This window comes from Rutidosis leptorrhynchoides, chromosome 11 (genome assembly GCF_046630445.1).
Source record: "Rutidosis leptorrhynchoides isolate AG116_Rl617_1_P2 chromosome 11, CSIRO_AGI_Rlap_v1, whole genome shotgun sequence".
In the NCBI taxonomy this organism is placed as follows: Eukaryota; Viridiplantae; Streptophyta; class Magnoliopsida; order Asterales; family Asteraceae; genus Rutidosis; species Rutidosis leptorrhynchoides.
The window spans coordinates 39,401,527-39,417,242 of NC_092343.1; positions in this window are offsets into that span (position 1 = coordinate 39,401,527).

Here is a 15,716-nt window from a genome sequence, read left to right on the forward strand (position 1 = left end):
AATAATCCTTTCTCAAATCAAGATACATTTTCGTCGTGCCCGGATGAATGAAATACTTTGACTTATGTGCTTCATCAAGTAGCACTCGTCGATAATCCCCCATCTTAGGCACCCACACTCTTCCTTGAAAAGACAACAAACTACGCGAACCCATAGTAATGAATTCCGATTGCCCCACAATTCGTTTCGCATGCTTGTTGTGGACGTAAGCTTCAATTTGAATCACACCAAGTTTTTCAAGAAAATCGTTAGTAATAATCATACGTAACAATCCTAATCGTAACGCCGGGTGGTGACTCTTTCGACTTAACGCATCCGCGACCACATTCGCCTTGCCCGGATGATAAAGTATTTCACAATCATAATCTTTCACCACATCCATCCATCTACGTTGACGATAATTCAAATCTCTTTGATCAAAAAGATGTTTCAAACTCTTGTGATCCGAATAAATCGTACACTTGACACCATACAAGTAATGGCGCCAAATTTTTAACGCATGAACAACCGCCGCCAACTCAAGATCATGAGTCGGATATCTCGTTTCGTGTTCCTTTAATTGTCGAGAGGCATAAGTGATGACTTTACCCCTTTGCATTAGAACACACCTGAGCCCATTTAAAGAAGCATCACAATAAACCGTCATGTCTTCCACACCTTCCGGCAACACTAACACCGGAGCTTGACATAACTTCTCTTTTAACAATTGAAAAGCAATTTCTTGCTCGTTCTCCTAATTAAATCTTGCATTCTTTCTTGTCAATTTCGTCAATGGAGAAGCGATCTTAGAAAAGTCTTGGATAAACCGACGATAATAACCGACCAATCCGAGAAAACTTCAGATTTCTGTAGGCGTAGTCGGTCGCCCCCAACTCTTTACCGTCTCTATCTTCCCCAGATCTACTTGAATACCGTCTTTGTTCACGATGTGGCCAAGGAATTGAACTTCCCTTAGCCAAAATTCACATTTGGAGAATTTAGCATATAACTTCTCCTTCCACAACGTCTTTAACACACTCCGCAAATGATGTTCATGTTCCTTCATACTCTTCGAATAGACAAGTATGTCGTCAATGAACACAATTACCGACTTGTCCAACATAGGTTGGCACACGCGGTTCATAAGATCCATGAATGCCGCCGGTACATTCGTAAGACCAAAATGCATTACCACAAACTCAAAATGCCCATAACGCGTTCGAAAAGCCGTTTTCTCGATATCTTCCTCCCGGACCCGCATTTGGTGATAGCCGAACCGTAGGTCGATTTTGGAGAAATACGTTGCACCTTGGAGTTGGTCAAATAAATCGTCAATCCTAGGCAAAGGATAACGATTCTTGATCGTCACTTTGTTCAACTCCCGATAATCGATGCACATCCGCATACTACCATCTTTCTTCTTTAAGAATAAAACCGGAGCGCCCCATGGCGAAGCACTCGGTCGAATGAAACCCTTTTCAAGCAACTCTTGGGTTTGATTTAACAACTCTTGCATTTCCGTTGGTGCTAAACGATAAGGAGTTTTAGCAATGGGGGTAGCCCCCGGAACCAACTCAATGCGAAATTCAACTTGTCTTTCCGCCGGAACACCCGGTAACTCATCCGGAAAAACGTCTTCAAATTCACTTACCACCGGAATTTCACGAATGGATGGTGGCTCATCTCGAGTATCAACAACATGGGCAAGAAAAGCCATGCCACCACTAACAAGAAAACGACGTGCCCTTGCAAAAGTGCGTATCGGCACAAGTCTTCTCCACTTATCTCCATGAATAATTAACTCTCCCCCACTTGGGGTCTTTACCCGAATAAACTTATCATGGCATGCAATATCTGCTCTATTATGATCGAGCCAATCCATACCAACGACGATATCAAAATCACCCAAAGTCATCGGAATGAGATCGATTTTAAAATTTTCGGCACCAAACACAACATTACAATTTTTACACACATCAACCACTAGCGCCGTCTTGCCATCCGCTATTTCAACTTCTACCGGACGACTTAACTTAACTAGCGGTTTATTTAACTTAGGCACGAATCTTGGAGAAACAAACGATAAATTGGCACCACTATCAAATAGGATTCGTTCCGAATTAGAGTTAACCATGAAAGTACCTGAAACGACTTTGTTGGATTGCTTGGCCTCCTCATTCGTCATCAAAGAGTTGCGACCCCTAGCCGTGCCTGCCGCTTTTTCCAACCGTTTAACATGATCGGTGTTCAAGTCGGGGCACTCCGACTTTCGGTGTCCTTCTTTGTTGCAATTAAAACAAGTGAGCTTGTTTGTTGAAGGAGGCTTTGTACAATCCCGAGCCAAATGACCTCGTACCCCACAATTGTAGCAAGTAGGGATAAAGTTCCCGAAACCTCCCTTCTTCACACTATTTACACTTTCGGAACCCTTCTTGTTCTTGTTCTTCTTGTTGGAAAAGTTAGAATGGCTAGAACCTTCAAACTTTCTTTTAGAAAAAGTGAAATCACTTTTCCTTGGAACCTCCAGCTCGAAACCCCGAGCCAACTCAAATAACTCTTCAAAAGACTTAGCCGCTCCTCGACTAATCTTACCCTTATACTCATCATTCATGGTACGGTAGAAATCTTTCATTAGCTTGTGATCGTCACCAACATATTCCGGACAAAAACGAGTCTTTGCCAAGAAGGTAGACTTGAGAGTGACCAAGTCCATTGAACCTTGTTGCAAATTATGCAACTCGTCCTGGATTCTATCAAGATCGGAAGAAGTTCTGTATTCTTGAAAAAATTCCTTCTTAAACTCCTCCTATGTCAAGCTCATGCATTGCTCTTCACCATATAAATTGATTTTATCGTCCCACCAGAACTTGCCTTCTTCGCGCAACATGCTAGACCCATACCTCGTCTTCTTCTCAGGAGGACACTCCGTGGTACGGAAAGCTCCCTCGATATCGTAAATCCAACAAGTGCTTTTCAATGGATCCCTCACCCATTAAACATCGGATGTTGAGTATCCTTGAAATTTTTGTAGTGGAAGTCCCGCCTTCCACCCCCACCATTACCTTCACCCCCTTCGCCTCGAGGATAAATGTTTCTAGCTTCCAAAGCCTCCTCTATTGCGGCTTTCATTCGTTCGTTTATCATTTCGGTCACTTGTCCATCAACCGACTCTTGGAAAACCTTTCAAACATCGTCAAGAAAATCCTTTTTTAGCCTTTTAAAGATGGCCTCGACCTTGGCCGTGAGTTCAACGTCCTCACTCGTACTTCCGTCATTGGTGTCGTGTCCATTTCTCATCTTCATTCTATAAAACGAAGTAAATTAAGCAACGAAACAAAAAGGACTTAACACATACGTATATACATATACACCACACTATCCCATCTTGCTCAACAATCGTCGTACATCGTTTGTTCGACACGATTTGAACCCGTAACAATGGTAGCTAATCATTGTTACACGATCACGTCGCATTAATTTGCTAGTACAACGTCTATCTCCCTTGATGATTGCTAAAACAACACAAAACAATTAGCACAAGGTTAGTTCACATAAACTTAAGCACTATTCAACACCCGGTCCGACCCGTCTCCTACAAGTCCCGCATAAAGCGCATACACAAATAATTCTAAGTCTAGGCACCTATCTCAAGTCGCCTAAATCCCTTAGACCATGCTCTGATACCACTTGTAACAACCCAAACCAATAACCAACCAAATATGCGAAACAAATTTTTTTTTATATATATATTAAACAAGACCAAGAACAAAGCCATACCATGCCCTCGGGAGAAACTAGTGATGATTGCCATGAATGCAGCCCTCGAGGACGTGTACAAGAAGGTCTTTGCCGATTCCTATCAACATGGTGCACCTCAGAGGGGCGTGAAAAGGCCGTGGAGACTTTGACCGAATGAATAGGGATCAATTGATAGACATTTTTTTTGAGGAAGAGAATCCAGGATGAACGCTTTTTTCATTCGCTATGCGCTGACTGGATGCGTACTCGCGTGATCAATCGATGGACGGGGGAATTGCGTGAATGACGAGACCGGCCTAACCTAAAGTGGGTCCTCCCCCCTGATGGCGAATCTTGATTGACTGACACTAGGAACCGATTCGGAGAAAGAAGAAGCATGGCATGAGATAGGCGGCGGAAGAATTTCCGATAGCAGCTCAGGGTGTGCGGCGCGCACAGGTCTGTTTTCAGTCCTGTCCGGTTTTGCAATTTTTCAAATAAAGATCTCCCACTTCCCGACATATTTAGACAAAACGCTTTTCACAACATGTCATAATAGTTAAAACTCACACGATTCAATAATAAAATGAGTTTTACAAAACGGGGCCCACGTCGGCCGCTTTACGAGTTTCATACAAAACACTAGTTTCGACCACATTAGTTTAAATTCCAAACAACACTAAGAGCATGCTGTTTGGGGTTAAACTACCCAAATCTCGGTCAAACTCCAAAAGCTATCACATCCAAAAGCGTCCCCTATCAAACAACAAGCGGAAATCTCTAATCCAACCGTACGCCCTTACCCTTATCAATGCCCGAGCCTATAAAAAGATAAACAACGAGAGGGTAAGCTAAAGCTTAGTGAATGCAATAATTATACATATACATATATAACTTACTTACTTGCAAACACTTACAACAAATCCGCATACATACTAGCAACATAATTAGCATACCTTTATAATGTATAAAGCTAAATCCTCGATAACATAAGCTAGTATAACAATATCATGTAACGCAACAACACAATACGTTACAACATAATACATAAGCATTGATGTTCACAACATCCATTAGTATTATAATCCCAAGGCTAGCTCAACGAATGGTATCGTCAACATCGAACTTAATTCCCATTCGTCCTAATAAATGTGGTATCGTCAACATCGAACTTAAACCCACATATGAGGTATCGTCAACATCGAACTTAAACCCTCATCGAATTTCACTACAATAGCGGTATGGCTTCGTCAACATCGAACTTTAAATCCATACATGAGGTATCGTCAACATCGAACTTAAACCCTCATCAAAATGAACCAACAATACATTCTAGGATATGGTATCGTCAACATCGAACTTTAACCCATACCCCACAAGTAAATAAATCATATACATACATATATAATTATTCCACTCACCTCAACGATTCGGTGATGATTTTATACTTCCGAATGCTTCAAAGCCGAGTACCTAATACAATAAGTACTCAGTCAACAAACAAACTTGTTGGGCTAAACACCAACAATTCACTCAAGTGCATTTAATGACTTAAATGCATTAAATGCCCCATTTTCACCAAAACCGCCCCTTAAGGGTCAAGACCATCGTCAATCACTTAAAAGCTAGTGATTAAGGTCTATCAACACTAACTATAACACAATTAGGGTAATTCATACCCATAATCCCCAACTAGGTCAATTATTAACCCCTTTGACTTATTTAAAGTCAACACACCCATTTCGGGTCATCCACTAACTCAACTAACACCCATTTACCAATTAGCTAGGTGTGCTAGTAATTAACTAACCAATTAGGACTCATAAACATCAATTAACATTTTGAAACCCTAGGTTAGTTACCATTGAGTCTTCATGACTCCATCTTACCCAAGAACACTCAAAATCAACAAATATGGGTTTTATGTTCTTCATTTACCCAAACCCTAACCCTACAAAAAATCAAAGTAAGGAAATCAAGATTAGAGCTTATCACTACAACCACAACGTAGCTAGTGAGTAGATGAACGACTTTAATACCCGCACTTTGGCCCGAGAACAACGTCTTCCTCTTGGATTTAAGCTTTCTCACTCAATAAATCACACTCTCTCTCCAAAATTAAAGTGAAGAAGATAAGGTTGTTGAAAATGGAGTGAATGATACCCCAAGATCTGACCTACTGGCCTCCAACTCGTCCACAAGTGAAATTACCAAAATGCCCATCAAAATATCTGAATAAAACAAACAGAACCCGGCTACAGTGAGGAGTGCGCCAGGCGCACCCCTAAGTGTGCGCTAAGCGCACCCAGCCCAGTTCGTTCTCTGACCTCTATTTTAATATACAAAGTCACCCACACTTCATGTACCATAATTACACTGCTGTACAATTATTATTAGGATCTTACATAAAGTTTAAATTTGGTCAGAAATTTCCGGGTTGTCACATAAATTAATGTGCTAACTTGTAGTGGAATATTTTGGTGGACTAACTATCCTCCTCCGCGGAGATGGGGACTTTTCGTTCAACAATTGTTTAGCAAAGCATTTCGGTCAAGCAAATGAGATGATAGCGACATCCTTCAATACTTATGGTTAACTATTGATTTGCTATTATAACTTCTACCTTTATACTTACATATATAATATATAATATTTATGGTATTATCATTTTGTTATAAAACAAATGAGCTTAAGAAAAAGTATAGTAGAGCCCAATTGAATATAACGGAGTTAAGAGAAATGGGTGCACATGTTGAACACGGGGTCGACGCGACCACCATGGCGGTCGACCCTAGGTTCCACGAAATGCGGTTTCAATGAATCGTATATGATGCCACATTCAGGATTTCACAAAGGTTTATATGAAACATCAAAAAAATTTGATCAGGTAAAAACTCGATGGAAATTACGATTTTATGCAAATAGGAAATCACCTAGATGTTCGTTTCACTCATGCGTTTGTTATATATGTTTTCTTGAATTCTAGGTTACACCAACAGTTGGTTATGGGCTATTTTGAAAATGCAAGACAATTGTTGAACACAGATGGTCAAGTACATGTCACTCACCACACGCATCCTCCTTACGACCGCTGGGGGATTGTAAATCTTGTGAAAAATGCTGGACTTACACTGTTGGAACAAAAAGCTTTTGATCCGCGAGAATTCCCTACCTATTCTCATAAGAGAGGTGTGGGAAACAACCCATATGGAGCGTTCCCACTTGATCCTGACCAATATAGCCTATACAAGTTTATTAGGTAGTGGGTAGGTTACACATGGTTAAAAGGTAATTCTCTGTTAGTACTTGCTCAAAATTACTTTTATGATGGGTTTATTACAATTGACTATCACTAGTTGACAATACATGTTTCATATTCAATATTCAAGTTTTTATTGTATATGGCTATATTTTGTGAGAGATGTTGTAAAAATGTTGATATTACAAGTTCCCTTTTGTATCCTGCAATTTTGGTTAATGAAGATTCAAAGTCTCTATTATGGTATCTTTATTCAAGTTGTTACATTTTGGTTTAGTGATCGTGAAACTCATCTTCTTTAACTTTACTGGGTAAGTTTCAAGAATCTTTGTTCGAGTTTTTACAAACAGATTTTAGTTATGTTATAACTGTGACATTTTTTAAAGTAACATACATATACCGAAACCAATTTAGTTTTTATAAATGTCGTTATGTTTCTATAAATACATTTGAGCAAGGAAATCAAATAGTGTGTTGTAAACTAGTTAATGTTCATTGCATGATTTACATTATTGAATTTGTTACTACACGTTATGTGCAAACAATGGGCCTAGCCGATAAGCGAGACTTGCATAAAGTCTGGTCCATTTTTCTGACCCAATGTGCGAAGTTTTGGAGATTAATAATATCTTAAGAGTGATGATATATTTGGCCCAAATCAATGTTCAAACTTTCCTCAAGTAACCATATGTTATTTATGTAGGTAAATTTTATATACATATAAATTGCAAAGAGATTTATTCGAACATAATAATAATAATAATAATAATAATAATTATATTAAGAACAAATAAATCATATAATCAGATAATACTAAACAGAAAGTTAAAAGGATCAAACCGGTTTGAATGGTTGAGCTGGGCTTGTGTTTGACACAATTTACTTAAACAGATTCTTCGTCTGTTCCCAGGGTACACGTCCAAAGTAGCATACTGCCGAACTTGAACACTTGCCTAAAAGCTAACCGAAACTGGGAGACCATGTTGCGGCTAAGAGGAAAACTCATATTGTATAAGAATGCTTATACATTTTTTGGCGTGTCTTTCTACAAACCCTAAGACCTCTATTTATAGTGGAAACCAATGTCTTGGGTTTGCTCCCACTTTCTATGTGGGACAAATGCAAAACTAACTAGATTTTTCACTAAATTACAAACTTTGAGATTCGGTATCTCATTCACCTTTAATCCGTTTTGGACACGCTTTGGCTCGTTTTAAAGCCCTCGTTAGAGGCTACAAAACTCACTAACTATCCATTAATATATATCACTCTATTATATATTAAATCGTGTCTAAATATTGGTGAAAACAAACTTTTTAACACTATTTTTCCAACAATTTCACTCGGTTTGTTTGGTGCCGCAGCAGGTGCATTGGCTGTTGCTGTTACTACTCCTCTTGATGTTGTAAAACTCAATTGCAGTGTCAGGTAGTTTGTGTAAGCTAAAAAAGCTTATTAATTTGCTAAAGGATAGAAGACTTAAGTACACAATTTGGTGTTAAATTAGCCTTTAGTAGTGTAAAAATGTGTGCTTTATTAATGTGGTTAGTTGAAGACTTGGTTGCAGCGTCAGCTAGCTTGTGTAAATTGAAAAAGCTATTGTAATTTGCTAAAGGACCTTTAAGAATTAATTTAATGTGAATTAGTATTATAAAAATGTGTGCTTTATCAATGGGCTTGTGAGTTTTATCTTAGTTTCGTTAAGACCTTGTTGCAGTGTCCGTTAGTTGACGCAGGTTTCCAAATTTTGATGAAAAATGTATGTTTTGCGGTCTGAGCTTTGATAGTTTTATTAGAGATTAAAGTTGTAACTGGTGGAAGGTCACTTCTTGGGTATTTAGATTTCGGTTTGACGGTTTGTGTTTTTGTTACTCCTATAAAGTTTTTATATTTGCTGAAGCAGCTGGGAATTTGTTTATATGATTATGAGTGTTAATAACATTTTAACATCAAAATTTGTGTCTTACAATCTTCAAGCTTGAATATCTCATAGCCTATAGTTTTGATATACAATGGACATGTCTTTAGTTAGCTTAGGCTTCTTACATTCGCAAACGTTATCAGTATCATCTTTCAAATTCCCGATGTCACGGCATTAGACTGTCACTACTTCTTCTGAATAAGAGTATTTCAAGACTCGTGACTGGGTTGCAGTATCAGTTAGCTGAGTAGTCCACGAAAAATCTAATTAAGTTCTGTTAGCTTGATAGATTTATTGAAAAGTGAAAGTATTTTTATTTAAGAAGTGAACATCTATCAAGCTCCACCTTTAGGTTTGTGATTTTGTTATGGAAAATCTTAAAAGTTCATTTAACTGGTAGCCACTTGAAACGACCTCGATTCATTTTCCTGAAAAACAATTCTTTTTTTTTACACCCGGTGAGGCGCACCAGCTGAGTAGTGCGGCACACCTTAAACCTTTAAAACTTACTGACCAGACTTTGCCCATTTCATTTATTATGGTGCGGCGCACCAAGGCCTAGGTGCTGCGCACCAACTGCTGAATAGTACTTTTTATTTTACATTGTTTCATTAAGATATCAAAACATTTAATATTTATATAATCTTACCTACAATGACGAAAGATAGTTGAGCCCGGAAGAAGTGTCTGCCCTCTAAAATTTAAGTACTTGCACTTGGAAAAACAACAAAACTCAACCTTACAAAAGTGGGGTATGAGGGAAGTAAAATGTAGACGATCCTTCTCCTATTCTAGAATAAAGAGACGTCATTTATCTATCAAGGGTGAAACACCTAAAGAGTTGAGAAAATCTTCTCTCTCAATGTACCTGCACTTAATTAGTGTAATGGTTATACAAAAATAATTAGGGGTAAAAAAATTTATATGTTTCTCACCCCCTCGTGTATCCCCTCCTCTAAGAAAAAGTTTAAGTTCCTCCACTGAGTGTCTATTAGAACTAAACAATATTGTTAATACGAGGTTTTTTTCTCATCGGATAGAGGTGACGAACTAGGTGGGTTTTGGCCAGTTAAGCCGAAGGAGTTTTTTTTTAAATAGTTTATAATATTCGTTAGGGTCTAAAGGCCATTTTTTTCACCTCGTCCAGGGCCCTTAAATTCTCGGGCTCGGCCTTGCTTAAATCATTTGTTTTTTAGCTAGTCTTTTTTATTTATGGTATACTAACAAGCCGGGTTTTCTTTTTGGATCTTGTATAGCCCCGATTGTTGCCCCTTCAACGGCAACATTGATCGTAAGTGGGCCATCCTACGCATTATCTTATACTTTTGATAATCGTTAGGGTAAGGAAGTTCGTCACGACAAGGTTAATGGTAGGGTGGTCAAACCAGGATCGAAGGGTCATAACTCGTAAGGAGCCCAAGTTGTCTCAGCTTTTTCTCTTGTTTTTTGGGTGTACGGTCATTTCAAATTTGTTTTAGTATTGCTAGATTTATTTGGTGATGTGTTATGTTGTATTTTATTTAGCGTTTAAGCGTGTTGGTCCTTTTGATTAGTTTTGTTCCATAGTTTTATTTGTTCTTGTTGGTTAGTTCTGGGGTTCAATTATTTATATATATACAGACATAATCGGAGATTTGAGAAATAGAAGAACTAGGAAAACTCAAATGAAGCAGCGAAGACAAAATACAATTGGCCCAAAAACAACAATCCAAAGGTTCCAGAAATAAAATAGATCAAAGTCTACTAGCATTTTAGCAAAGCCGAAAGAGTTTTTTTTAAATAGTTTATAATATTCGTTAGGGCCTAAGGGCCCTTTTTTTCACCTCGTCCATGGCCCTTAAATTTTTGGGTGTACGGTCGTTTTAAATTTGTTTTAGTATTGCTAGCTTTATTTGGTGATGTGTTTTGTTGTATTTTGTTTAGCATTTAACCGTGTTGGTCCTTTTAATTAGTTTTGTTCCATAGTTTTATTTGTTCTTGTTGGTTAATTAAGGCCCGGTTCGACTCGGTTGTAGATAGTGGAAGCTCCATGTTGTCTTTTCGGTTGTAGATAGTGGAAGTTATTATGGTGGTGGCACGAGTTGTTTGAAGGTGCTAGTTTGTTCTATTATGGTGGCGGTTGGCGTTCTTGAAACGACCCGACCCAATCCATAGGGACGAATACAATAACATATGATTACATCGCGAGACATTTGACCTCTATATGATACGTTTTATAAACATTGCATTCGTTTGAAAAGATATACCATAAATGAATATTTAAAATTCAATGTTTTCGACATCTGATGATTTCTACATATAGACAATCACCGTAAATAACAGTTTACAAGAATACTTTCGTTGACACTGCAGTCAAAATAAATACACGGTGATGATTTTGTGAATGCAATGCTTCCTCGAATAAAACATATATGACTCCATGCACATGGTTTCTCTAACATATATTCAAACAGCGGAAGACTTCTAGGAACCTGAGAATAAACATGCTTTAAACGTCAACATAAAGTTGGTGAGATATAGGTTTAATGCTAGCAGCGTTATAAATATAGACCACAAGATTTCATATACATAAACGTTTTAATAAAAATATTCTAAGTGGTTGAGCACTTGATAACCATACTTAACATTTAATCAACGTCGCATATTCCCTTTATTATGAAATCTCACTACACCGTACCAAGTGTAGTCACCGAAACGAAGTACTGTGCAACCGTTGAATACTGGTCGTCCAGTCCGGTTGGGGTTGTCAGGCCCGATAGATCTATCAACAGGATTCGCGTTTACAATACCGCATGTAAATATTAGTTATCAAGTTACAGGGAAGTATGCCAGTGGTACAACTCAACGTAGAATATATTTTTAGTCACTTGTGTCTATAACGTAAATCATAAAATGCATGTATTCTCATCCCGAAATATTTAGAGTTTAAAAATGGGACTATATACTCACTTTTGCCTTGAAGGTATTTAACTCGACTTGGTCTCCGATAGATATCACGAACCTAACCATATATATATATATATAATATATCAACATATTTTCTTTTCAAGTAATCGTTATATATATATATATATATATATATATATATATATATATATATATATATATATATATATATATATATATATATATATATATATATATATATATATATATATATATATACTTATAATACTTTTAATATTTTCTTAGTCCGTAGTTAGCAGTCCGATGTTAGTGGTCCACAATTAGTTGCTCAATAAAATAAATAAAGACCCCATCGTATTCGTATTGATCAGAATTAATCTCGACCCATGGTACCATGTTGTCAAATGACGTGTTGCGTACATAAAGTACCGTGTTGTCAAATGACGTGTTGCGTACAATCATGAGGTCTTATGATTAATCTTCTCGTGTTGTTTACGGGTGGTCCCGAAATATATAAAATCAAATCATAAGTAATTATATATAAAATATCATATTAATTAGAAAAGATATGATTAATTTACTTTATCTCCAAATATTTTCGTAGCTAAACTAGCTTCGGATACCCAATTTTGTTTTAGCCGTAGTTTCTTCAATATAACTCCGTTTTTGTTGGTTCAACTTGCCACTTCCTTGGATCGAGTCATTATTTATGAATATGAACCAAGGTTGCAAAAGACGTGGGACGGGGTCGAGACGGTTGGGTCCTAAAAAGGTCGAGACGTTCGAGACGGGGTCGAGACGGACGTTGACCAAAGTTGACTTTTAAATATATAAATATAAAAATGCATATATGTACACATATTTTATAGCTAAAAACTTTAATTGATTAATTTGTACCCATAATTGCTACCATCGTTAATTTAATACAAAAATTTCAAACTAAAATACTATATATTTCACCTATTTTACCGATTTTCTGACTTTTCTGAATTTTGACCGACTTTGACCTGATTTTTTTCAACTTTGACCCGAATTTTGACCGTTGACTGTCATATCAGACGGTTTTCTTCGAGACGGGACGGGTTAGTCACCAAACCGTCGAGACGGGCGTCGCAACGGCTCGAGACGGGGTGTTTTGCAACAGAGATATGAACTGTAAATACCTTAGTTTGCATTCGAAATCACAGGTTATAGGTCAAACTTTGGTTAATCTTATGAAAGTGATCATTTCCGTTGTAAAAACAACATCTAGATGATCATTTTTATAAAAATACTTACACTTTGAGTTATACCATGAGATTTTTATATATTAACATATTCATAAGAAATATCATTTTTACAGAATATAAACTTCCAATTCATAGTTCAAGATGGTTTTTAATTATCCAACCCAAAACAGCTCCCGGTTGCACTCCGACGACGTAGATTCAGTTTTTAAGGTGTTCTTTGTAAAACCAAGTTATATCTTATTAAGTTAGCATATCATTATGATATATTACAGGTCTTGAAGTGTTTTAAAAGTTAAGTTAGAAGGATCTATTTAGTTTGCAAACAAGTTTGAAATCATTCAAACTATGTTCTTGTTGTTAAAATTTTACAGCATAAAATAAGATAGCTATATAATTATGAATCAAACAAGATTATGAACAAGGTTACTACCTCAAGTTGCTTGGACAAAGTTACTATAAGAGATAAGAAAAAATCTTGGAATCAAAGAGTGGTGGAGTTAGATCAGAAGGTTGGAAGTAAACTTCTTCAAATGGGTGGTTATTTTGATATCTTCTTGAAAGAGTTTTCTTATGGTGTTTAAGGCTTGTAATTGAAACTAAATGATGGGGAAAATGCTTGGAGATGATCAATTATGAAGTTAGGAGTATTTTGAGAGAGAAATGAGGGTGTAGGTATGAGAAAATGGAGTGAAGAAATGGTGTTCATTCATAAAAACGTTTTTAGTTTATAAAGAAAGAAAAGGATTCCTAATTTTGTTTTCTTACTAATAATTCATGCTACTTGACAAATCCTAGTTACCTCATATCTAGGGCAGTAATAATATTGATTAGGATGTTGATTTAATGTGTATATACCAATAGTAAATACATATAGAAGATGGGTATGATACAGGTACATATACCCTAGATATACGTATAGAAATCTTGAGGAAACGGAATGAAAATTCAAATATAGCTATCTTTTGGGAATATACTTATATTGTTTTATGTATTTAAGTCCTTAAAAAGTGATTAAATACATTATATATACGATACATGTATAAGCATTATAGGTTATAAGTATATATATCAAAGAATATTACGTATAGTTATCGTTTTGAAAACTTAAGTTAGTAGTTTCAAAATATACTTATAACTCATTGTCATTAGTACACAATGAGATGTTAAACCATCCTTAGATCATGTTAAATATATATAAATACATATATATACACAAACGTATAATTATCGTATGTTATATAGTTTGTGATATCATCGGTCAAATTGGACGGTCAAACATTGTGTAAAACTCTTTTTAAAAACACAAGTCTCAACAATTTGGATTGCTTATCATGTTGGTAAGGTTTAATTTATGTAAATATTAATCTCATAAGTATAAAACGTTTGGAAAAATCCGGGTCGTTACAGTACCTACCCGTTAAATAAATTTCGTCCCGAAATTTGAATGGGATGGTCATGGCTGACAATAAGTATGTTTTCATGACGTATACGAGTTGGAAATTATAGTTTTATTATCATCAAGTAATATTGATAAAGCAATTTGATTTTTGTGAAGAGTACGAATGAGGCTATCACCAAAGGGTGAAATGAGTAGGTATAGATTCGTCATATCTTTTGACGTAGATAAGATTGATTTCCAAGTTCAAGAGATTTGGAGTAAAATCTTCATAATGAGATTTAATTCTTCGATAATCAAGGAAATTAGAATCCGCTTTAAATGCGATCATCTATTTTGATTGCTCTGTTGGATCTTTTACTATAAATCCACCTCCCTTCATTTCCTTACAACTCATACCTTCTATTCTTCCTCCCTCAATTCATACTTTAAAACATTTATCAGTATGCTTCATCCAGTACTGATCCTGGATATACTCTTAACTTTCATCTCTGTCATTCTTCTTTTTCATCTACCTCCGGAGGATTTTATTTATTTCTACTATTACCTTGGGGTTATAGTATTGTTAATTCTCCCGTGCCTTTACGTTGCAATACGTATTGATATACACGGTTTGTAATTTATTTGTTGTTGTCAAGCTTTATATTTTCTTTTATATTCAACAGTTCCATACTTCTGTTTCCTCTTCCCGACTTCGAGTCAAGCGAATAATGGTCCGGAATTCGTAGGTATGGATTTTGAAATAAACATAGTTAATGTTCTAAGAAGGAAATAGTAATTGCACGATCTTGATTTGGTAAGTTACCAGAATGTCCGAAAAGATAGAATTATCAAGGAGATATGTTCTTAATATGTTTGGAGATTGGGTAGAATGTAAGAGTTGTGTAACATGGCACATGATGACGTTATGTTCTGTGAATCATTATGTTCCATTTAGAAACTCAGCATGAATTACATTAATATAATCACGTTGATCAAGTGTCATTATATTATACTAATTCATGCTTCAGTTTTCAACACTACTTCAAAACATTCATATTTTAAACTCGAATTTTTCAGAATTTAGAAACTAACACAGTTTCTTTTATGTTGTAACGCAAATATTGTGAAGAGATAAATGATTTTTGATGAGGATAGTTGGGAATATATCTTCAGGAATATCGGAGATATTTATAATGAAAAATACGATGACATTTTAGAATATCTAAGATCAGGGAATGACGCGGAAAATCTGTCTGTGAAGGTTTAGAATAAGGAGTCAGGTTCTTACTAACGGTTTCAGCAGAC